The sequence below is a fragment of the Equus caballus genome, chromosome 21 (genome assembly GCF_041296265.1).
Source record: "Equus caballus isolate H_3958 breed thoroughbred chromosome 21, TB-T2T, whole genome shotgun sequence".
NCBI lineage: Eukaryota > Metazoa > Chordata > Mammalia > Perissodactyla > Equidae > Equus > Equus caballus.
The window spans coordinates 57,970,053-57,996,176 of NC_091704.1; the positions used below are offsets into that span (position 1 = coordinate 57,970,053).

Sequence of the window (26,124 nt, forward strand, 5' to 3'; positions counted from 1 at the left end):
TTGTGAAGTCTGCATTATTATAACGTCAGACTCATGGACAGTCACAGCACAAGAGCCTTAGATATGCATCCAGCTCTAGAGACCCAGGCAACGGTTGAGACTTTCATAGCTTATCAAGCTAACAAACACTTTAAAAAAATTATTAAATCCATTGTTGGCAACGGTACAGGAGAAAAAGTAATAACCTTCTAAGCTATCAGCAGGAGTTTGGCAACATCTATTGCAATGTTAATGTTTATACCTTTGACCAGAAATTCCACCTCTGACAATGTATCATAAGAAAGTAATCAGCAAATGTATAAAGATATTTGTAGAAATGTAGCCATCCTGATGTTACATATGCTATTAAAAATTGGAAATAACTCAATGCCCATCAGGAAGAAATTAGTTATATAAATCACATGAGGGTCAACAGCATCCCAGATAACCATTAAAAAGCATGATGGAAATCTTGCACTATTGTGTACGTGGAAAGATGTAAATAACAGTTTTTACAGTCAAGTAAAAATGCTGGTAAGGAATAGTATGAAGAGTAAAATTCCACTTTTTATTTTAAAAATGTATATACACAGAAAAATCTCTGGAGTATAAATTTAAACGTTAAAGCATATGCAGTAAAGGATTAGCAATGAACATCATTGGGCAGGACAGTTCATCTGGGCATATTTTACATTCTTCATTACATGTTTCTATATTTACTTCCTTTGTTTCATATTCCTATATTTTTTGAAATTTTGCAATAATAATGCTGCATTTTATCATTAAAAAATAAAACAATGACTAGATTTCTGTTTTTTTTAACAGACTTTAGAGCTTTGTGATTGTCAGAGGTCAACAACAAGAAAAAGATTAGGAGTCTTGCGAGCCATGTCACTTAGGACCCAGCAATCAGATTATGGAATCATGAATTTCACAGGAAAGTTAAGGCTGCCTGCCTTGACCAGGGGTCACATCCATTCTGGGGGAGAAGCTAAGTTTTTAAGCACTTTCCAAGAGTGAAGGACTCAGAGGAACTGGTTAGTAATCACTTGGGTCTACATAAATTATACCCTACTCTACTTGCTCTCTGTAACTTTTAGTACTGTTAATCGTACCCTCCTCCCCAAGAGACTTTTTTTCCTTAACTATCAATTCACCACTCTCTCCTGCATAGTTAAAAGTAAACTCCAGTCTCTGTGAATTTCTTTCTAAACTCTTTGCTGGTTTCTCTCTTGTTCTCATCTTGTGAAAATAATTATTTCCTGGAGTTTTCTTCTTTCCTTCTTTTTATTTTACTTATTTTTACTGTTCCTGAGTAACCTATTTCATACTCAGTCTCATCTACCCTTCATTAGCTTTGTCCACCAACTTTAGGACCCAAACCCAGATCTGTTTCCTGAGCTCCTGTCCCACATACACATCTGCTCCTTGGACATTTCTGATTAAATGACCCACAGACTCCTAAGCCAAAGTAAATGTATTAACCCCCCCCCCCAACACATACACACTTCCACCACACTTTATCACTCTGTATTTTCTTTTAGATGAATGATGTCATCAACCTCTCCAAACATCAGAGCCTTCAGAGTCAACTTCAACTCTTGCTCCCTCACTATTCCACAAAGTCCAATAAATTCTGCCTCCTAAACATCTCACATATTCGTTCTCCACTTTCCACCTCCACTACCACTACATTGATTTAGACTCTTTGTATTTCTTTAGATTATTTTAATAACCCTTAAATGGCCTCCAAGCCTGACACCAAGCTAAGCTTTCTCTTGATATGCTTATCTAGCCACATTATTTTCTTACTTAAATTCTTCATAAGATTATCATTGCCTTCAAGTTCTCCATGATCTCTTCTTACCTTTGCAGACTCAACTATCCTTACATCCACACCATACTGTGCCCTTAATGTCCCCCAAAACCACTATGCTTCCTCATGCCTCCATACATTTTTTTATTCCCTCTGCTTTCAAGATTCAACATGTCAAGGACCAGCTCCAGAGCCACTGGAAAGTTAATTAGGAGTGCCCTACATGGAGACAATTTTGTATCAAGAGAGTTATTATTTGGGAAGCCTGAGATCACATAATGAAGCAGAGAACCAGAATCAATTTTCAAGAAAAATCAAGATCAGTGAAGTTATGGAAATTCATGACAAAAGAATATTGCCCATAGGGAAAAAGAAAAGGAAGGACATAAGCAGGAGAGGTTAATTTGTGGTTCAGATAGTTTCAAGAAAGAAGAAATAAGTTCAGAAAAGAGACCTTGGCTGGTAGTTCAGACTTGAGGTAGTAAATTGACAGTTGGTGAGGGCAAGCCACTTTTATTTGAAAACTAGGTCCTTTCAAGGAAATAAGGAAAAGTGTAATTGCAAAACACAAGCTGGAGTGGCTGGAACACTCGCAATTGTTTCCTCAGTGGTCAATTCCACCAGTCTTTCTGACCATGGTTGACTGAAGCAAGTGTGGAGACATGTGACCCAAGATAGACCCAAATTTTCTCCCTTAGGAATTTATAAAGTGGAAGAAGGACAACCAGAGACAAAAGACAGTGTGCACTGATTTACATCATGGCAATGGCCTCTTGAGTTGCTGCTTCTGACCTCCCCAGAGCAGCCTTGGTTTCCCTCCTTCTGCAGATTTGATTTGGACTGCCCAGTGTCTGTCACTAAATTTCCATTTTGTCTTTAGCTCTCCAAAAGGTCTCCAAATTATTTGGGAACAAAGCAAGTTGTAGAACAATATGTTCAATATGATTTCTTTTGTGTTCAAAAGAGGGGTGCTTAAAATTTAGATTTAGAGCAACACAGAATAAATCCAGACCTTAGGACTGTGTTGATTTCCAACATTGGTGGAAGGTGCCTGATGACTTTCATGATTATAAGCTAGTTGCTCTCCTGGTTGGTGTTGTGGCCTCTAGTTGGCATCATGAAACTTAATTGCCCATATTGCAAAAATACTCAGCAGAGATGGACAGACATTATTGAGGGGTGGCGTTTGATTGAGGGCAGTGTGTGACTTAGGTGAACCTGTAGTAAAAGCACTCCCTGTGGGGAGATCCCTCAGGAAGAAATATTTCCTACACACACCCTCACTTGGAGTTAATGGATAGGTCAACAGTTTAAAAGTTTGTAATTAAAATGCAATGTCGGAAGAAAAAGGCCAGGATTATCCTAGAGAGACAAGTATCCATACAATCATAACAAAGCGAAATCATCCTAGGAAAGTCATTGTTCAAATTGACTTCGACAGCACAGGCAGAGAGGAAAACCAGAACTAAGATAAACAAGGTGGTAATTGGGAAGATAACACTCTGACACATCCAAAGGTTGTGGCTGAAAACAGGAAAGCAAATAGTAGGACAGTGATCAGTACAAAACATGGAAGGTGATTCAGGATGAAGAGTGAGTAGGTGCTGGAAGAATCTCTCTGTTTGGAAACACTTTCTAATATGTCCCTCAATCCACAAGTTCATTAGACTCTATGACAGCATTTACCCTACCGAGATCACTGGCAGTCTTGTAGATGTCCCCCATAAAACTGAGCTCATGAAGGAGAGGGACTGCATGTTCATCTCTGGGTGTTCAGCACTTACCAGAGTACCTGGCACAGGGGAGACCACAAATGGTTGCTGAAAGCATGTTGAATAAACTAGGACATTAGCGTACTATTTGGAGCACAAAAGTAGCATTTTAATCTAATCTAGATAACTGTGGAAGAGAATGACAGAAGCAAATATGTTTAAATTAAGGGTATTTCTAAAATTGTCAATAGAATGCCTTTGCATAACATTCTTTTTCAGATGGTAAATAATTGCCTGTTCTTTGGAGAAACTTTCAAACGTTAAACTGATGCTGGAAATGGGAGGGAAAAAAAGCAGATTGGTCTTGATTGCAACAGATTAAAGTATGCATTTTCTTCTTTTGCCAAATTCCCATATTCTGGAAGAATAATATCTGTGTGCTCTTCCTGCATATTTATGATATCTAGTGAAGTGTTTGTTAATCTTTTATCATAGCAAGGATCAATCCCAATATACTCAACCAAGAAGGGTTCTTTTGCCTTCACACCAAGTGAAATATTTGCACCGCTTTATTGGACCCTGAGAACTGTACTTTTTAAAAACTGCCTATTCTTGGTGTGGTCATATCTTAAAATATTCCTGTATCTATCAAAGAACTGTTTATCTAAAAATGTCAACTCTAGCTTTGAAACCTCAGAATGCAGAATTAAAATTGGTAGAAAATAAAAAATCAGAGTAAATCTAATTGCATTAATATTTTTCCATGGTCACAACATGAGCCTAATCTCTCACAGAGGTCTTAGCAATCTTACTGTGGGCACAGCGGGCTATACATTCTTCCACAATGGAGAACAACAACAAATCAGAAAATTACAAAATAGGCCTTTAAGATTCAAATCAGCTTCTCTAGTATTTATACAAAGATAATAAAAAGAAATGCCACAGGAATTGCCATGTATGACAAAGCCATTCCTCTTAATATGTACAACAGCTTCAGAACTATAGTGAATTAGGCAGAGCATGAAGTTGCATTCAATTTGTGAAAAAAAAAATCCAAAATAATAGAACAAGAAGCCCTTCAAAAGGCTTCATTTAAATGTTTTAAGAGTCCATCTGGCTTTTTTTCTCCCTAATATTTCAATGTTCAGAAAGGACATATCTTGTTAGTATTATTACAGAGCTTTAGAGACACCGTAGCATAGTGAAAAAGCATGGCTTCAGAATGAGCTAGAACTCAATATGAATACCAACACCATTACTTTGGGCAAGTGCATAATCCACCTGAGTCTCAGAATACTCAGTTGTAAGACAGGATAAATGATATCTATCTGGTTGAGTTGACATGAAGAATGAAACCAATGGCATAACATGTAAGACTCCTGGTGCAACGTGGGTGCTGGAGAAATTTCTCTCTTTGGGAAGCTTACTGATTGTTTTATAATGCATGAAGATTTAAAATACAAAGGGACAGCATACAAAGGAGGAGAGGAAAGACAAATATGGATTACAAAACAGAAGAAAAGTAATATGCTGAGGTCTAAATGTCACTTGGGGGTGAAAATCTGTGTTGATTTCTGATGGTGTTACCACAGTGTGGGGTCAGCCATCTCCCCACAATTCCCCCAGCCCTTTGGCATTCAGAACATGACCTCTTAGCCCCTGGACTTAAGGTTTGGTGTATCTGATAAAAGCTTTGCTAAATTGTTGTCCTTTCATGTTTCATCATCTCTGCAGAGTGAGAAAATCCTGATAGAAATAATAGATGGAATAATTTGGGAAAATGGCTTTTCATTCTCTGTCTTTTGGACGGAATTCAGAGAATCTGTTTTACATATATTGCCTTAGATAAACTCACTTGAGATTGGAAATATTTTCAATTTTCTTTATTAGTTATCATTAGCATCCCTCCAGTTAGCTGTTATTTATGTGCCTTTAAGGTTGGGACCTCAGTCTCTCAAACATTTGGAAAATATACATCCGAATAAACAGTATGGTAAGAGTATCTGTTAAGTGCCACTAATCCCATGATCTTGACCAGGAATTTTTAAAAAAAGAAGGAAAGAAATTTTCTCATGTTCTTGCCCAGAGGAGCACTAATGGGTTATGAACCCTTTCAGAGTCATACAGCACAGAGAAAAATGGTTGCCTTGGTAACAAGACAGACCAATCAGCTGCATACACTCTCCCCAGAGCATCTAATTTATTCAGCAAATGCAGGCTGGAACAGGTGGCTAACCTAAATGATGCCAAAAAGCTTTAGCTCTGAACATACGAACCTCCACATTTTCTTATATACAAAGTTTTATTCTTGTCCCTCATAAAGGAAGAGTTAACAAGGTGCATTTCAGCGTAGAATGTAACACATTAGTAGTCACCAGAGCTGTCTGCATTTGTCACTTTTGAATTTTCTGACAAAAAGAAAGGTATGTGATTTGAAGAAACGATCGCTACTGACAACTTAATTCTGCTGGTTACTTTGAACTTGGAGGTCATCCCAACCCCTATTATAAAATTCCATTATTTGTATTTTAATAAATCGAATATTATTGTGAGTTTTAATAAGAAAAGACTTGATCCCTAGACTTCACAATTCTTGCTTTAGATAATAAACAGTTGCAGAAATTCCAATTTTTTAAGCTATCTGACAGCACATAGGTATTTGTGAAGAATTCTGGGTTGTAAAAGGGGAAATGAGGAGAATAATACCAAGCTAGTTAAAGCTTTATTTATTATAGCATTAAATAATCCCATTAGCTGTATCTAAAGTTATAAAGGAAAAATCTGGAAAACTAACAGTAGGGTATAAACTCTTTCATACTATATAAGGATGTTATTGATCCAGACCTACTTTCCTTTTCCAAACTCATCTCCAAAGGCACTCTGACCTATATCAACAGAATGCCAATGAAATCTGCTTTTCATATTCTGCACTTTGCATTTGCTATTGTCTCTGTCTTAGAATGTCCTTCCAGTGCTAGAATTCCTGCTTAATGTTTATCCATTCTTCAAGGCTAAGATCAAGCATTTTCTCTCCCCAAAAGCCTTTCCTACCTCCCCAGGAAGAATTACAAGCATCCTGCTCTGCTCCCTCTGCAAGTAATTCCATTGTTTATTTCTGTATCTACCTTTTTCATCAGATTGAGTACCCCCAGACCTTACATTTAGGAACTGTGTTCTATTTGCTTCTCATCTCCAGAGTAGTACCTGGCTCATAGTATAAAATCATAAATATTTGGTAAAAGAATGAATTAGTTATTGACACAAAATCTGCACAACCTAACATATGACCAAAGATTTTCAGAAATTTAAACAGAATCTCACTAATTTAGAACAAAGTATAATCAAGTGCCCTTGTATACGTAAGGAACCCGTAATTTTTTAAATGAGTAGAATATTTTCTTCAAATCAAGTCACATGCAGCTTCTCTCTTTAAACCTAAATGTCAGTCCATCATCCAGGCTGCTGGTCCTGCTCATTCCCTCTTCAAAGCATCTCTACTGAAAACCACAGGCTTCGAAGAGCAGAGCTTGAAAATACTGGACTAGACATTACACATTCAATTTGCCTTCCTACTTCCCAGTACATAGTAATCACATGAGCAAATGTTTGTTGAAAATGACATTTAAAATAGGAGACAGCATTAGCTGGGGAGTTCAGGTCTTGGCGTTTCTCTATTGATCTGTTTTTGAAGTCTTCCAATTGTTTCCTGAGGTGACCCTTGCCGCCTGAGGGTGTTTCCTTGGCAACAGGGATGACTGCTTCCAGCATGTAGAAAAAAGTCATCTCTGTTTGTTTTATGCTCCACTACCACTCAGAGATGTTATTTTGTTTAAAAAAAAAAAAAAAAGCAAGACCCTTCATTTTTAAGTATCAAATCGGCTCTCCAGTTCATGGGCTTCACATTACTCTGGAAAACAAGAGGTGGTGATAATTATGTGGCAATAGTTTCCTCATCTCATGAAAAGGACACAACCTCTATATTGGTGGGTTTTCTTTCTCCTTCCCTAATTATCCCACATGCCTGCCTATGCATACACACACACATACACGCAAATACATACATATCTTTTTCTTTCTTCCTTCCTTCCTTTTTTCCCTCACTCCCTCCCTCCTTCCTTCCATCTTTCCTTTCTTTCTTTCCTGTGTTAAAGCTCTTTGCTTGCTATCAATTCTCTCCTTTCTGCATGGTCTCTGTTTTATCCATGTTTTATTTTGAGTAATGGCTTCTTTGCACATTTCAGTTTCCAAAATCAACCAAATTACAAGTCAGAGTTAAGCACCAACCTATTATGGCCAAAAAAGTCTTGGTTAGAGCACATGGCATTTGATAAGCTCGCATAACCCCATATTATTGCCAGATGAGATGGGAAAATAAAATAGGCCTTGAAATTAATGTTCTTTATGATCAATTCCTCTTTAATTCACATTTGCTCAGACATTGTTAAATGGTAGAGCAACATTTTATTTGTTATGCTTTATGCCTCCCGAAAGCAATTTGAGAACATTTTTCTTGCTATCGATGAAACTTCTTTATGCCAATTTCATACAATTACACAGTGATAGCACAAAAAGGCTGGAATACCTAGTATGTCAGACATACCTTCATACTGTTTTGCCTGGATTTTGTACTCACAAAACAGGGATGGATAATGAGGTTGTATAGAGTTGTGCTGGGGAAAATTCTTCCTAAAGGACACTTCCAGATATCATTTTTATGCCAATTTCAGTAGGTAAATAACTAAATAAATTAGATTTTTAGAGTATACAATGGCACGTCAAAAGGCTTAGACTCAAAGCCCAGCTTTTTCAATGTAGAATGCACAGAATTCTAAACATGAACAGTAAAAGCACAATGATTTATTTCATATCCAAAGTATCCATGGAATACAAATTTTAAAATATCACTTGACAGGTGGTGGTTATAAATCCATATATTTACAATCCATTTTATTCCAATAAACTCAGAACTTTAGATCTGCAATGGACCTTAGAAATAATGTCATCTGTTATTTTACATAGGAGGAAATGAGCACCAAGAAACAATAGGAAATACACCCATGCAAATTGGTCTCAGACCTTGGACAAGTATCAGAAAATCTTTTGATTCTTACTTGTTTACTATATAAAATGTTCACTATAAAGTCCTTAAAGGCAAGAGCTGCATTTTACCTTTATTGTTAAGTGTTTTATTTTGAAACATGATGCTCAACTTTCAACAATCTCTAATCAATTATTTATACATAGAGCATCAGCTACGAATGCTTCCAACTAAAAGTAAGAGAAAACACCATTTACAGTGGCTAAATAAATATTAGTTTATTTTTCTGACATAGCAAAGAGTCTTGAGGGAGGCTACTGGCATTGGGTCAGTGGTTTCAGCAGGTTAAGGCTGGAATTTCTGAAATTGTCTTGGGATATCCTCATATTTGCCTCCTCTTGGTCACAAAATGGATGCAGCAGCTTTCAGCATCCCAGTCTGCCTTCATGAAGAAAGGGAGAAGAAGCCATGCCAGCCATATCTTTCTCTTATAGCAGGTAAACAATATTTTTCATAGAGCTCTTAAAAAATTTATGCTCATGTCTCAGCATCCACAACTAAATAATATGGCCACTGTCACTGCAAGGGAGCCTGGGAACTTAGTTTTTTCAACTGTTATAACAAACATGACAATGGAGAAATGGATTTGAAATACCTGGAGATGAGCTAAAAAGATTATATGCTTATTTGTTGATGGATAGGTAGCTAGCTAGATAGATTGATAGATGATAGATAGATAGATGGATAGACAGATAGAGGAAGAAAGAAATCAGGAAGAAACAGAGAAAGTAATCAGGAAAGAGATCAAAAAAGAAAATAGGAAAAACGTATTTTACTGAAATCTTGAAATAGTAAAGTGAAGTATTCAAAATGAGAAATAGAGGGGATATGAAGCTGCAACTGCACGTTTTCCAAATGCCTTCCATGGTGAAATCCCAGAAGCGTGTCCAGTGAGCACTGTCACTAGTAATCAAAGCAGGCTAACAGAGAGAGCAGAGCAGTTTTGGTGGACATTAAGAACCCAGTGTTTGGCCAGTTGGTAGGTCAAGGGAAAGCATCAGAGAAACTATTGCTAAGAAAATCGCTTATAAGTATCCAAAATTTAAAATCGCTAAACTGTGTGGATAATGTAAAATAACTTTTTCTCACTCTTCTTAACACAGAATTTGGAAGAACAATATTATTACAAACTATTTATCGTTTGACTTTAAAGTCACTTCCAAGTATTCTGAAAGTACTTACAAATATTTATGGAAGCTCTTTCTTTTCCTTTGGGTCAGTATCACCCAATATGAAAATCAGCTGTGCTGGATGAATTGCTATAGGATCAAGTGAGCAGGTTCAACTTCTAGGTCACCCTTGTCCCTTTATCCTTCTAAACACAAGTGTGAAAGTTCATGGTATCTCTCTGTCCTTAATCCCCTTTTAGAATATCAACTCCAGGGTAGTCTCCGTTGGGCTTGTCTGCTGCTACATCTCAAGTGTTTACAACAGTGCCTGGTACAATATAGTCCTTCAACACATAGTTGTTGCCTGATGACGTAAAAATGAATCCCTTGTAGACCAATTGCCTACCAGGCAAATAATAGTCTACCTGGAGGTGAAATTCAATAAATTCTGCAAAACTCTCCTCCAACACGAGTTGTACAGCAATAGAGTTAAACATCAGACCCTTCTTCATAAAACAGCTCATTGATCAAAAGATTTAGACTACAAAAAAAAAAGAACCACATGCTTATCTTTCTGTTTCTGTTGCTAAGCCCAGTGCCTGGCGCATAGTAAATGTTTGTAAAATGAATTGCTGACCGGATTTTATATGGAGTGACTACCAAAGTGGTGGTGATCACAGTTTTGGTTCAAACCTTAAAATAAAACCACACTGACGTGTTTCCAATGAACATTCAACTCCTGAACTTCATTCTTAAGAATATTATCCAAGTTCAAAATCATTCCTCTTTCCAACCAGAAGGCTAATGAAAATTTGAGAGGAAATTCATAAGACCCAAGTCAGAGTTAAGCTTATACTCACTCATGTATGAACATGTACACATTTAACATAGCTCTTTTTTCTTATATCATTCTGGGCTTGTAAAATAAATTATCCTCAAAGAGGAAAAAAAAGGGTACAACTAAGAGCCCTAGTGGGCTTTTCTCTAAGAAAACAGAACTGAATAACCCTACAAAGAACAGGATTCTGTAAAATCATGTTATTAATTTGTATCTACGCAATTCCAAGTACAATTTGGAACAAGTGTAAATGAAGATAATATATTTCTTTATGGCTGGAAAATTAAAAACATTGTTTTGTTGCATTTAACTTTTTTTTATTAGTACCTAAACCAGCCTTAAAGTAGAGCTCATCATTAATACCAGTTATACACAATTCTACAACAGAACAGCAGGTAAAGTAAACATATGCGTTCTCAACGTCAGATGTTGCATTTACTGAAATACTTTTAAAACAAGCTCTACTCTTTCAGTCATAATATTTTTACGGTTCCGTGCAAGCTTAGCTAGGTGAGCATAATCCCATGTTAATATCTTATAGGTATGCATGTACACATTTTTTAAAAGCACTGTAATTCTTCCAACTCTTATTGATTTCAGCAAAGCCAAAGAAGTTCAGTTTCTTTCTCGCATAACTGCAAGCATAAAGATATTTTTAGTTTAAGCATTTTATTCCATAAAATGAAAAGGAACAAAACACACCCAAAGCAAAACATACAAACAAAAGACAGAAATAAGTCAGTTGGAAAGCCGTAGGCTGAAGCGTTAATTGAACATTACCTTTTTCTCATAGTGAGGAAAATGCATCATGGTCATTTCTGTCTTTCTCACAGTGCTGGTTTAAAACCCCCAACTGAGAAGGCAGCTGTGCAGAGCAAGGAACTGGTGAGCTCAGCAGGAATCCTGTATCCTAATGCTACTCCCAGAAATTCATGCTTTCTTTCAGTTGCCGTGCTGTCATTAGTAATGCCAGAAATGTGAAATGTTGTCCTCTTTTCCGCAGCAGTGGTACAAAGATCACAGGGCTGATGTCTTTAAAGACTTCAAAAGCCTGGATCACCCTGTTTTTATTGTTATTTATTTTCAGTGTAGCTTCCAAAGTGCAGGCGTTGGCTACTTTTCAAGGTATTTGAAATTCTGGAGAGCTTTCATTAATCATAGTGTTAATGGAATAGATGGCAAAACAGACATGAAAGTTGAAGCATATGGGAGAGGGAATGGTAAGGTTGCTTTTTTCCCCTCCCCATGCAAAAAAAAAAAAAAAAAAAAGACTTCCTTGTTGTAGAGCAATTGTTTTTCCTAGAAGGCAACCATGAAACCTTGTCTTAAGAACCAAAAACATTATATGTTATGCCTCAGGTAAAAGTAACAATACAAAATTAACTACAACCTAAAATAAAGCTACATTTCTTAAAAGCCCTTGAAAAAGCAATTATCTGTTTCCACATAGAACATTAAAAATGTTTTATGAAGTACTCTGGAAATGACTTGAAAAATAATTACAGGGAAAGTGCTGGACAACATCATGGCTGCAGTTGCTGGCTGCAGGACAAGACTGATGGACAACATTGTCGTAAGTGAATATAGTGAGTGTGTCATATTCAGAGCTAGGGATTCTGGTGGGGGTTAGCCTTCAAAATCAGAGGAAAAGCAATTGTTTATGTTTTTGAAGGTATCATAGATTTTAAATATACATATACTTTGAATGTATGTAAAAATATAAAATATATATACATATATGTGCTTAAAGTACCAAATCACATTTATATGTATAAAATAACATTTATATGTATAAAATATCCATGTACGTTGGTATGTATATTCAAAGACATTAGGCTTAAATGTTTAAAATAATATTTACTGTTTCAATACTTAAAACAATTATTAACATATTGAAATAAAACTTAAACAATAATTTTAAATATGTAGTTTACTATTGTGTACATTTCCGTTAGTACCTGAAAGCTACAATCAGAAATAAAAGTCAGTACAAAATAACTAATAAACAAGAATATATTCTAAGTCATTTTAGGAGTGTCTTTTGCTTATATTTAGTTAATTTTATAAGTCGATTTTGAGAAAGATGTAGAGCTGAAATAGTAACATTTTGAAAGTCTCGTTTACCCATGGATTATGTCATCCAATAGGAGTTTACAAGAATATACTTGGTATCTAGAATTTTATCATGCTAACTTAAAATCAAGATTACATAAAACAAAAATTCAGATACATACATCGTGGAAGCTTGTCGTCCTTTGAGGAGGTCTCCTTTATTTTTCAAGTGGAGTTCCAACCAAAAATATTTTGGAAAATAAAAAACCATTACATTTTCTATTTCTGCAAAACAAATAACTACAAATTTAGTAGCTTAAAGTAAAACATAGTTATCTTGTTTTGAAAATTTAAATGAACTAATTTTATAAAGAAGCATGCAGCTCAAAAATGTTGCCTTAGCTTCCTGTGTGATAGTAATAATTGCTCTTCTTTTCCGATTCATTCATTCATTCCATTACAATATCTATTGTGATTTCTACCAATAGTTGAAATTTTTTGCCCTCAAGAAGTTATTTATTTTGTCTCCTAAAACACCTTTTCTAAATGTATCAAATATTCAGTTTTAGTCTCAACAACTATATGCAAATTTGTCCAAAGATGCTACTCTGTGTAGGAAAATGAACACAATGCATGATGAAAAATTGAGTAGATATTAATGTCTACCATAGTACTATTTTAGGGATGCATTTTTCACCATTCTCCAAAACAATTTCAGATAGATTGAAGAATTAAAATTAATATTAAATTATAGTTAAAATTAACATAGTAGGATCAAATTTGGAAGGATGTGTGAAAATACTAAAAAGTACAAAAAAAGAAAGTTGACTAGACTATATATTTTTAATACGCTAAAAATTATTTTTAGACTAGACTATAAAAATTATTTTCAGCTTATTACTTGAAGAGCTAACAGAGATTCAATAAGATACATAGGGCTTCAACTAACTGACAAAGAGCTCGAACAGATACTTCAAAAAGAGCAAATACAAGCCAGAAAGTCATTAAGAAAAAAAGTTCAACTTCACAAATAATTATAGAAGTTCAAAAAAGTTAAAATTGTATTTCATTTTTGCCTATTAACAATCAGTTTTTAAAATATGCAATCCACAATAACGATGGCGATATAGTATCAGATATTACTGTTGATGGTTCAAACTGGTATAGGGCAATTTCACAGGAAAGTAATGGCAACAGAAGAGATCAAAGGGAAAATGTCCACCAATGGATACTAATAGCCATCTTTGGGATCCTTTTTTTAATTTTATTTTAAGCCTATTTATAACGATGCTCAGCATAGTACATCACAGAAATGAAAAAGTAGAAAAACTGAATGTCCAACAATAAGTGAACCATTTCAGAAAGTATCAGCCTTGGCAGCAGGCAGGCAGAGCGGGCTGTGACAGACAGCACACATAAAACATCAACACTCATTTGGGAGGCGTGGCTGTGACCACCTCTGAAACAAGATGGAGGCGAGGACAGTCGCAACCACAAAACAACTAAACAGCTCCTCCTTTGTATTACCCCAGTGACTACTGCTTATTTACCGGTGACAACCAGCATGGCTTTAATCTTGTAACCTCCTAAAGAATAATTGCCACGATAGCCAATCCCTGGATTGTCCCTGAGTTCTGACAGCATCCAATTCAGAAATGGCCCCCTCCTCTTTAAACCCTACTTGGAATCACCCGGCACAAGCTCCATCCTTCAATATATCTCCGAAGTCTTCCTACTGAGACCCCCACAGGTCCTCTGGAGAGGACTCGCCCCTGGCTACAGCAAGCCAAATAACCTTACTTAGTTTCACTCAGATGTGTTCTCATGGTCTTTGGCTGCTGGATTTCAAAAAGTTAAGTTATGACAGCCTATTATATTGAGTATTATACATCCATTCTAATGGCACACAAAATGGTAAAACATGAAAATAACCAAATGGAAAACATGTAAACAAAATATATTAGGTGCTATGGTTAAAATGCTACGTTTATCCATATTTTTCCTCCCAGTAACTTCTTCCTTATTTTCTTCTCTATTTTCCTAACTTCCTTAAAATTTATTTATTTATTTATAATAAAATTCTAATAATAATAAAAATATTTATTTATTTCTAATAAGAATCTTTTTGTTAAAAATATGCAAAGCGTAAATGTCTTAGTTTGTTTGGGCTACTATAATAAAAAGTAAACAGTAAAAGTCTGCAGACTGGTAAGTCCAAGATTAAGGCGACAGAAGATTCAGTATCTGGAGAGAGCCCACTTCTGGGTTCATAGATAGCTGATTTCTCACTGTGCCCTCACTTGGTGGAAGGAGCAAGGAAGCTCTTTGGGATCTCTGTTATAAAGGGAATAATCTCATCCATGAGGGCTCTGCCCTCATCACCTATTCACCTCCCAAAGTCCCCACCTCCAAATACCATCTTATTGGGGATTAGACTTCAACATATAAACTTTGGGGGGACACAAATATTCAGACTATATGAGTGAATAAAACAAAATCTCTTTCCTCAGTTAAGTAGGAGAGTTCATATACATATCTCTTATGCATTCAATTTTCCCATTTATTTAGCAAAAAATAAATGTGCACAAAATCTTTAATTCATGCATACTATTAATTGATGGTCCTAAATTGATAAACCTAATGATTGATTAATTCATGCATATAATTAGTTGATTAATTGATACATGTAATGAATTAATTTATATGCATCGGTAATTATTTGGGATACATAACAATGTAATAATTCATTCCTTTACCTGTTCATCGATTTAATTTTTGTGTTCACTCATCTATTATTTTATCACATATGTATTGAGCTGCTTTAGTTTTCCAGACCTAAGGCTAGGCGTTGGTGAGGCAGAGTTGGACATGATTAACTGCCTACCAGAAAGGAGCTCACTCTGCAATGAGGAGGTAGAGAAGGTAAAAATGTTATCAAACAGAGGGATCCGTGCTCTGTTCTCAAACACATGATGCCTTGGTGCAGTGTCAAGAGGGTATTTTCTTCCTTGGGAGAGGTCGGGGGTGACTTCAAGGAGGAGACCATGCTTACTGTAAGGCCTCAATAACAAGTATGTGTTTGTCAGGCAAAGAAAAGATGGAGGAATATTCCAGCCTGTGTGAGAGTCTATAATTAAGAGCTAAAAGGAGAAAGTCAATTAATGCTTTGAAAGATTAGAAAAGTTGAGATCATTGTGGGTGTAATCTTGAGGGATTTGTGAAGGAAGTGATATTTGACCCAGATTTTAGAAAATGGAGGAGGTATAGAGGGGGAGAAAGAAGATTCAACCTGGAGTGAGGACATAAGCATTTGTCCTAGTCCGTGTTATGGTGGGTGATATAAATTATGATAGAATAATTTGCTTGTGTCCATAGAGCCAGTAGATAAATTAGGATACAAAATTTTAGTTTTGGGGCAAGGACCATTCTATGAATGACAAATTAAATCAGATCTCGTATGTGACAAACCTTCATTGCTATGATAGTAAATGGTCACTTGCTGTAGGATCTTTTTTGAGCCAAGGGAGGTTCACACACAAAAAAATCAGCGAAAAGCTTAGACGAGAACTTTCTAATCTACTCCAGCTGTCCCACGAAGACACCACCTGTCTATTAGGATCGCCCTGACGGTACTACAAAGAGATTTCTCTGACACATTGCTACACTTCTGTGTTCTCTGATCTCCGAGTTGGGCCAAACATAACAAAAGTAAGAGGAAATACTTCTTCAAAATTAACTAGCTAAAAAAAAAATGATCAGTCAGATTTTGATGGAGAAAACTTATGCCAAGTTCCAAAGAAATGCAAAGTGCAAGGAAGGATATTTTTCAAACTTTAAATGAGGTTTGGAAATGTTGCAGAGATGGTTACATATGGCAGGCCAACAGAATTCATGCCAAAAGAGGCAAAATGAATGTGAGAAGGTGTGAAGATTGATCTGTGCATATGGGGAACATTAGCAAAGGAAAATATCTGTATAGGAAATGGGCCACATTTGTATAGAAAAGAGAGCTCAGTGGAGGGAGCAGTTCAAACATGATATGAATGAGGAACCAGATAAATTAGTTTGACATTTTAAACTATCTTGGATTCTATTTGATTTTTATTTCCTCCTCTAAGTCTAAATAACAGTCTTTTATTTCTTTATCTAGAACCATCCCTTCCTCTTTTCCATTCCATTAGCATAAAACACGTGAAAGAAGCCTGCTCCTCTTGTAAAGCTAAAAATGTAGACACATTTAGGAGGAATCAAAAGGCAGGACCAAACATTTATTTTGTCCTATTTCATGTTTAAAGGCACTTTTTTTTCTTTGTTCCTAGTAATGATTGCAGAGTCAGCACTTATTGGGGAGAAAATGACAAGAGAATGCAATCGACTCATGTTAAGGAATTTTCTTTGAAATATAGTACATACTCAAAAGTCTTATTGTTCTGAAAAGGTAGAAGGCATAGCATTTTTTTGCATTTAGTTTCAAAACTGTCCTATTTACAGAGTTAACATGTATTGACTTCCAAATTTAGCAGCTTAAAACAAACATTAGTTACCTCACAGTTTCCGTGGGTCAGGCACCCTGGTTCAGCTTATCTGGGTCCTCCGGCCCGTGGTTACTTACAAGTCTGCAGTCATGTTAAGATTTGACTGAGGGAAGATGTGCTTCCCTGGCAACCACTGATTTGGCTTCTGTTTCTATAGCGTTTTCTTTTTCAGAACCTCACATAAATGGAATCATAAAGTACATAGCGTTCTAAGATTGGCTTCTTTCACTTAGCAATATTCATTGAAGATTCATCCATGTCTTCAATGGCATGATAGTGCATTTCTTTCTATTGATGCATAGTGTTCCATTGTATGGATGTACCACAGTTAATTTCTTCATTCACCTTTTGACAGATATGATGACTACTTCCAGTTTTTGATGAGTATGAACAGAACTCCCATGACCATTCACGTGCAGGTGTGCAAGCTTTTGTGTAGGAAGAAATTTTCAAGTCAATTGGGTAAATACTCAGAAACACAAATGATGAGGGATAAGGTAAGTCTATGTTTAGCTTTATACCAACTTTTGAACCAATGATGTGCGTGCACACTGTTATACAAAGTTTTTTAGCATGATGTTCTTTATATATTTTTGTCACCCCCCCTCGTAAATGCTCTCTAATAAATCATAAGAAAGTTGAGAAAGAATGAGGTCAACAATTCCTGTAAGCCAGCATTTCCTAGATTGGATTCTACTGGGCAGGGGAGTCATGGAGGAGAAGGGTTTAAATGGGGACAGAAAAATCTCAGTTAAATTGTAAAGATGAAAGGAGTATCTGAGGTAGTAGTAGTCAGGAATGGAGGGAATATATTTCATATCTGAATTTAGGTATTAGAAAGCAGGCTGGAAAGGAATAGCAGAGAGTCTATTAAAAAAATCAGTCCTAAGAAGGGAAAGAAGTATGAGAAAAGACAGACATAAAGTAAGTAACTAGGGCGATAAATTAAATAGCGGGATGAAGAAAGCATGAGAATATGAACTGGAGGTGCATCATAATGACTGGGGATGTGAACTCTGGAACCATCAGAAGGATGTGGATTTTGGTGTGACTTACCTCCCTGATAATAAGTCTAAGAGCAGAGCCAGCCCCTATGGCCTAGTAGGTAAAAGTCCAGGGCGCTCCGCTTCGGATGCCTGGTGTTCTGATAGTCAGGGGGTCAAATTAGAAAGCTCATAATAGATGCATGATTAAATATGTACTTTCTTTCTAAAATACATATTGCCCTTATAAACGTCTATAATATTTTCATAAGGCTTGGTTTCTGTTTTGATTTAGCCTCACTTGAACATGATCCTAATTCTCAATTTTCCCCAATATTTCCTCAGAACTCTGAAATACAAAGAACCAAAATTATCAACTGCAAAATATATGCATAATTGAGGTAATTTGTAATTCTGGCATTAAAAAATACATGTAATAAGCTGTTTAACTTCATTTCTAGTCTTCTAATTAAATAGCAATAACCTCTTTTAAGGACGAGTTATGAGTTCTCTTTAACTATTTCTCCACCTCCATCATTGCTACTCTAGGGTTGTCTGTATACACAAATGTAGGGAAAACATAGAATTTGAGTCCTTTTGAATGGCTGTCTTGTGATATATCCCTGATATATTTGTATAAACCTGCCACCATTTCTTGATTTCTAATCTATTAGTTTCATACTCAGAGCACTTCCAAAGTTACCATTGATATGAGAGACATAAAAGTATCCATATCTAAAATAATCAAATTTATGAGTAGCTGTGTTTAAAGGCAGTTCTCCATTGCGTTGATCAGTGAAAATCTGTGGGACATTCAGCAAGCAACATTGACTGCATTAGCAATGTGGGATTCTTCTGTTATTAGGGAGAGACACTAGATCATGGAAGACAGCGCCACAGACTTGCGAGGACCCTCAGGAAAAACTCATCAATATTTTCAAAACACATCACATTCCTCTTGTGGTCCTTTGAAATCCATTAGCAACCTTACTAGGTTCTCTGTTCTGAATTATCTCCCTGTCTTAATCCTTGACCTACTAATGTCTCAAAATGCATTAAGGCAACAATTAGTTCCTTCTCTGCTCCTCTCTTTATGCTGATCAGGCATTTGGCACTCTCATAAGCATAAGACAACTCATTTTTCTTCTCCTGCTTGGTATGATAAGGCTTTTACTCTAAATGAGTGAATATAAATTATTGCATGATGTTGAACGACTTCAGTGAGACGATGATGGAAATAGAGATGGAATAAAAGGAGGCAGAGGGAAGAAAGTTTTCAATTGGGAGAATATTGATGAGTAAAAATAATGCCATTTTAAACCTAATAAATAGAACATTTTTTGAACATTTGAAAAACTGAAGTGTGGAGTTTATTTTATTTCCACTATTTCTTCCTTCAGTTAATTTTCCCGTAAGTGATCTTTCTATTTCCTCAACACACAGATTCTTCTCGTTGATGTTTCCTGTTCTAGATGATATAAACAGTCACTTCTCTATGTATTTTAATGATCCAAGTATAGTGTCAAAAGTTTTATGTGTACACAAACATATATATACATACATGTAATTGACATATTACATATGGTAATATATATGTAATTATATGTATAATTAGTCATGGAAATAAACATTTATGTAGATATTTACTGATTCAGACAAACCCCAAAAGTCTAGAATAAAAAGCAGCTACCAAGTATTCCTCCTTTAAAAGCAAGCTGCTGGATCATCCATGGATACTCGACAGTGTGCGGCCCAACACTGCCAGCACTGCAGAACCTATAGAGGAGATCGAGGACATCGGTTTGGATAGGGTTGTGGTGAAGGGTGACGTGTGAGGGCACCAACCAAGAAGGGCTTCGAGGGACCACCAAAGAGCTTGACCCCTATCTCTGGAAGTTTGCAGATGTGGGTTGATTCAGTGGCGATGTTCAAAATATTGAACAACTGCCACCATGCTGGAGCAGGATCCTGGAGAGCTGTGGCGCTAAACAATACCTTTCAATTGCTGGATGGCGGAAAGTGAGGAGAATCATGGAGAAAGGAGATGGGGAAGGGGGCGCTGACTTCATTGAGAACTACCACCAGGGTAACCTACCTACCAAACTTAGAGAAGTATCTTCACAGATTAACAATCTGTAAAGTTCTGCCGCTGACAAAAGATCAACCTTGGGGGCCGGCCCTGTGGCCAAGTGGTGAAGTTCACGCTCTGCGCTTTGGCGGCCCAGGGTTTCGCCAGTTTGGGTCCTGGGTGCAGACATGGCACCACTTATCAGGCCATGCTGAGGCGGCATGCCACATAGCACTACCAGAAGCACGAAAACTACAATATACAACTATGTACTGGGGGGCTTTGGGGAGAAGAAGAAAAGAAAAATATTGGCAACAGATGTTAGCTCAGGTGCCAATCTTTAAAAAAAAATAAAGATCAACTTGATTAAGATTTGATTTACATGGGCAAAACAGAAGGTTGAGAGACAGTCTGATACTGTTACTTTGAGCCAATAGCAAAGAGAAAGACAGTCAGAGGTTGAGAAAGAGACATACAAATCTGGAATGACCAGCACTTTCACGCTGGAGCCAAGCAGACAGAAGCACTAATTTTCAATCTTTGAATTTGATTATTACTCTAGTTTGGACATTTTAACAACTGAAGTGAGACTGTTCTCTGGAGTTTGATTTGAGCTCTTTATTATCTAAGTGTAGTTGAATAAAAATCTGAGGCAAACCCGAGAGTTCATCCAGGGGGACGGAGTAAACCATCCCACAGCCCAAGTTGGAAAGGTTAGTGGCAGGAAAAGTAAAGTTTGTTTTCTGTTGGCACCTTAGCATTCATTCAGTAAAAGGCTATAGGGCCCGCCCCATGGCCCAGTGGTTAAGTTGGCACGCTCCGCTTCGGCGGCCCAGGGTTTCGCTGGTTCGGATCCTGGGCACGGACATGGCACCACTCATTAGGCCATGTTGAGGTGGCGTCCCACATGCCGCAACTAGAATAACCCACAACTAAAATATACAACTAGGTACTGTGGGGATCTGGGGAGGAAAAGTAGGTTACAATAGCAAAGCAGCCAGTTTGAACTTCAGCGGCCATTTAGACAAGCCTGGGATTGTCTGGTCAACTGGAGGGAGGAGCCAGGGCATTTGTTTGGCATGAAGATTTGTTGTATTATATTTGGTTGTTTTGGGTTTTGTCATCAGCACCAGAGAAGAAAAGAGTATAGAAAACCTGAACTGCCCCATACTCAGTTGCATGTGCTCCTCACTGAGGCTTTAGGAGAATACTTCAGGCAGAAGCCTGGGAAGTTGTTTTCACAAAGGTCCACCTGAGATGCAGGGTATCCACAGCATAGTTGCCAGCAGAGGACCATGTAACCCCCTGAGGGCGAGAGGGATGTCCTGTTGTGGTTTCGGTAGAGTGAAGATTCCGAGAGATCAGTACCACAGCAGGACCTCAGACCTCATGCTGGGTAGAGTATTGGACATGAATTTGTGTCCTGGACTCGGGTGGTCCCCTCAGGCCCTGGCAGCAATAGTCATTGTGAGGTATCACCCAAATAACTCTGAAGGGCTCATGGGGGCAGGACAAAGAGAGGGGGAGCCCCCAAGGACAGGCTAAATCAGCAGTTCCTAAACTTGCAGGCCCTGGAACCCTTTCACACACTCTCAAAAATTGAAGATGTTGAAGAGCTTTTGTTTATGTGAATTTCATCTATTGATATTTACCATATAAGAAATAAAAACTGAGAAGTATTTTAGAGATTTTAGTAAATCTTTTAAAGTAAAAGTGATGAATACATTGTATGTTAATATAAATAACATTTTTTGTGAAAAATAATTATATTTTCCAAAGCAAAATAAAAAAGTGAAAAGAGTGTTATTATTTTAGTTTTTGCATATCTCTTTAATATCTGGCTTAATTGAGGATAGCTGGATTCTTATATATGATTATGCATTCAATCTGTTATGATATGTTCCTTTAGTTGAAATATATAAGGGACATCTGGCCTTACACAGACGTGTGTTTGGAAAAGAGTGGCGTGTTTTAATAGCTGTTTCAGATGATTAATATGGATCTTCCAAATTTTAAATTATTTTAATTGCACTTATCAAAAAGTCACATTCAGGGGCTGGCCCTGTGGCCCAGTGGTTAAGTTCCACACACTCCACTTCACAACACAGGTTCAGTTCCCAGGTGCGGACCTACACCACTCATTGGCTGCTATGCTGTGGTGACTACCACCATACAAAATAGAGGAAGACTGGCACAGATCTTAGCTCAGGGCAAATCTTCCTCAAACAAAAAGAGGAAGATTGGCAACAGATGTTAGCTCAGGGCCAATCTTCCTCAGCAAAAAACAACAACAACAAAAAAAACCCTTCAGATCTGGCCACTACCTTCCAACAGGACCCTATCCTTGAATGCCAGCTCCCTCATGTCATCTTCATGCCCTCTGCCACTTGATCGTCTTGCAACATCCTAAATAACCCCAACTTTAAAAAAAAATCACATTATTAACATTACCACTCTCTTGGTTAGCTTGGACTGCTATAACAAAATATCACAGACTAGGTGGCTTAAACAACCGATGTTTATTTCTCACAGTTCTGGAGGCTGGGAATTCCAAGACCAATGTGCCAATTTATTTACTTCCTGGTTAGCGCTCTCTTGCTCGCTTGCCAACAGCCCCCTTCTCATTGTGGCCTCACATAAACGAGAGAGACAGAGAGAGAGAGAGAGAGGCAGAGAGAAGGCTCTGGTCTCACTTCCTCTTCTTATAAGGGCTCTAATCCTATCATGGACGCCCCATCCCCATGACAACATCTAACCTAATCATCTCACAAAGGCCCCATCTCTAAATACCATCACATTAGGGGTTAGGTCTTCAACATATGATTTTTAGGACACAAACATTTATCCATAACAACCACCAGTCTTATCAGTTTAGTCTTCATCTATTGTGAAGCTGTCAAACAATGCTGCAAACAAGTTTTCGAAAATTCTTATTTTTACTTGAAAGCTCCAATTTTATCTTAGCTGCAAATACTGTCTTTTGTTTTTCTTGAAGTGGCAGGCTCACTTAATTCATTTTTCAGGGAAATGTCTGCCACATATCCATGTCTAAAAATTAACATTTGTCTGTTGGCTGTTCTTTAAGGTAGAATGAGTGTTCACAAAAAAGCAACTAGTTCAGCTCACAACTCAAACAACTGTGGTTCTCCTCAAAAACCATCACACATCATCCCCAGCACGCTAAAAAGATGTATACTCAAGAATACATATTTAATAAAAGTAATAATTTTTTGCTTTGCCAAAGACATTCTCAAGTGAAACTACATTTTTTTTTTACATTGTGAATGTGTGGTGGTGAAGAATTCAATGACTACTAGGATAGTTGAGTGCCACACTTTGATTCATGCTAAGGTGCCATCAGGTTTACGCTTCATTGCTTTTGCACCTTCAGAGAAAGACATATTAAATCTTAATATCATTATGAAATTAGTTTTTGACCTAGAAGTCCTCTTGAAAGAGTGTTGAGGATCCCGTGGGATCCACTTACAACATTTGGGATCTCCTGGGCTAGATTACACAGTAGTCAAGGGATACGAACTCAATGGATTAGCTGAGGGAGACCTAATACCCTGGTGTCTTGAAGTGAATTGGCATACGCACTCACACGGCTGTAAGTGACAAAGCCAGCACCAGAACCCAGACACGCCGGCTCCAGGCACAGTGCTGAATCTTGTACACCACATAACATTTGTGATTAATTGTTCCGCTTCTTATCTCAGGGAGCCTTAGTTAAAGCTACAAAAACATAATCTTACATCCTTAAAATTTTTCTATACGTTAAAAGAAAAAAAAAAAGATAAGGGGTGTTGGATAAGATGACTGTACTGATTTCATCCACAGGATAAGATGCTTCTCCTGCAAGCCCTGTTTATAAGTGCTTGTCAGTAGAAAACTCAATATTCTTTGGGAGAGGATTTGTGCTTTTACAGTCATATTCTCTGCTACCAGCTTGGTGACATGATCTTATTAAAAAGCATAATGGCCACCGAAAGACTAGAGATGCACAGAAAGGCATAATTGTGGTTTTTTTGAAGAATAGATTAAAGATAAAAGTTGATTGCTTTGTCTTATTAAAAAGCATCCTCCAATACCTGGAAGTGACGGTGTTTATCCAGCAGAGTTGTGTGCCATTTACGAACTGCGGAACTGAGTGCTTCCCTAAGGCAGCCATTAAAACAAAAGTACATATTTCTCCCTCTTCTTTTCTATAAAGGAAAACTAGGTGAAATCTGGAGCAATTTAGTTCTAGGAAGAGAAAATACTGTAGAGATGCAGAGGCAGGGTAGGGCAGAGTGGTAATAGATTTTTGAACCCACGAGGTGTTTGATATTAGGCGATTAAAACTTTGCTTACAAAATGTTGCAAAAGATGCCCTGCTTTGCCTAATGATCATGCAACTTGGGTTGTCAGCACCATTTGGGCCTGAAAATATTCTCTGCTGATTGGATATGGGAGATGTGAGTAACGGAATGGAAGATTCCAAGGCAAGGATGATGAATGTTTTGTGTAAAGAATGCATAAAAAGCCAAGGGTGCAAAGAAGTTGCATTGTTGACATTTCTTACCAAGACAGAGTTTGTTATACTCAGTCTATAGAAGGAAACAAAAGCCAAACCTGAATGTTACGTACATACATAGATGTTTACTATATAATAGTGAACAATCTAAAATAACCCAAAGCTTAAGAGATAACAGAAACAGATGAATATCCATTAAAATGTCTTTTAAACTTTTTGAGTAAATATTACTTCTTACTCCAATTTCTTTCATGCATCTGATTACTAAAAATTTAGAAGAGCTATATAATATATGATATTAGACATATAAATACTGAAGACTTTCCACACTCATAAATTTGCTGTACGATTTTGGAGGAGTTGATGATGTCTACCATATATTTATTTGTGAAAATTTGTTAAAAGATTGTACATAACGATCTTCTGATGTAATTATTCACTTTGGCAATATAAAATGATTTTTGTTTATTATAAAAGGACAGTATAAAGATACAACATGGGGCAAAATAAAAAAATTTTCTTAAACAAAATTGAAACAACTGTCAATACCACTGCAATTCTCTATTTGAAAGATTTTTCTGGGGATGTTTCCTAAAGCTGTATTTGTTGTGTTTCTAAAGGTAGGAGAAGAGATCAATAAGGGGTCTACAATCCTTCAAATAACATCAGGCTCAATGGCCTATGTCAGGGTCAATGTCTACATCATTCAGAATCTGCCATTTTGCCTAACACAAAACTAGTATCAATTATACATCAACTCTGTGTGCCATATGTAAATCTGTGCACTGGCATATACATGGCACAGGTGTAGTTAGGCATGTCTCCTTGTATAGAACAGATCTAGTTGGGAAATTCTGCAATTTTGATAAGAATAAAAATATAATTCATTCTTATGAATGTCTTTTATTTCAGACAAATGTTTTAAGAAGTCTTTATGCTTCCTTTTCTCCCATGGATGCAAATTAACTGCAGAAGTGCTATACATCAAGTATACCTAATGTCAGACTCTTGACAATGCTTTATCAAAGACGCTAAGAGTCTAAGGTGATACTTAAATGAATAGATGATACACAAGCACTAAGTAAGGTCCTATTTAAACAATGCAAAACAAAATGGAACCGGCCTTTCTATTCATACTTCATTTCAGTGCGTGTGATAAATTGATGAAAATTAATTTTCAACACGAACGTGGAAGAGAAAAGAAGTGTTGATTATTTTATCAATGTGCTCTTCACACGATCTTCATCTTGTCCATACAGTCCAGTTCTTGGGATTCTCAAAATAGTTTTTTATTGACACCAATGAAAAGGAGAAAGAAAGAGTTTAACTTTCTTTCGGTACACATTTGAAAATAATGCTTAATCAGCTACACTCTAGAATAAACCTGTCAATCAAGTTGAGAGACAAAAGGATCACCC

At 36.8% G+C, this 26,124-nt stretch overlaps 2 long non-coding RNA genes across 3 annotated transcripts in view; one reads left to right on the forward strand and one right to left on the reverse strand.

Moving 5' to 3' along the window:
• The window catches only part of LOC138919852 (uncharacterized), a 224,250-nt gene extending 212,166 nt beyond the window's left edge, over nt 1-12,084 (reverse strand). The window contains exon 1 of one of the 2 annotated variants that reach the window (XR_011430402.1): nt 11,333-12,084. This is a non-coding gene — a long non-coding RNA (uncharacterized lncRNA). The remainder of the gene's footprint in view (nt 1-11,332) is intronic. The other variant, XR_011430401.1, reaches the window with a different exon arrangement.
• A 5,272-nt stretch (nt 12,085-17,356) lies between these two features.
• Nucleotides 17,357-26,124, forward strand: part of LOC138919853 (uncharacterized) — a 38,952-nt gene continuing 30,184 nt past the window's right edge. The window contains exon 1 of the long non-coding RNA XR_011430403.1: nt 17,357-17,636. This is a non-coding gene — a long non-coding RNA (uncharacterized lncRNA). The remainder of the gene's footprint in view (nt 17,637-26,124) is intronic.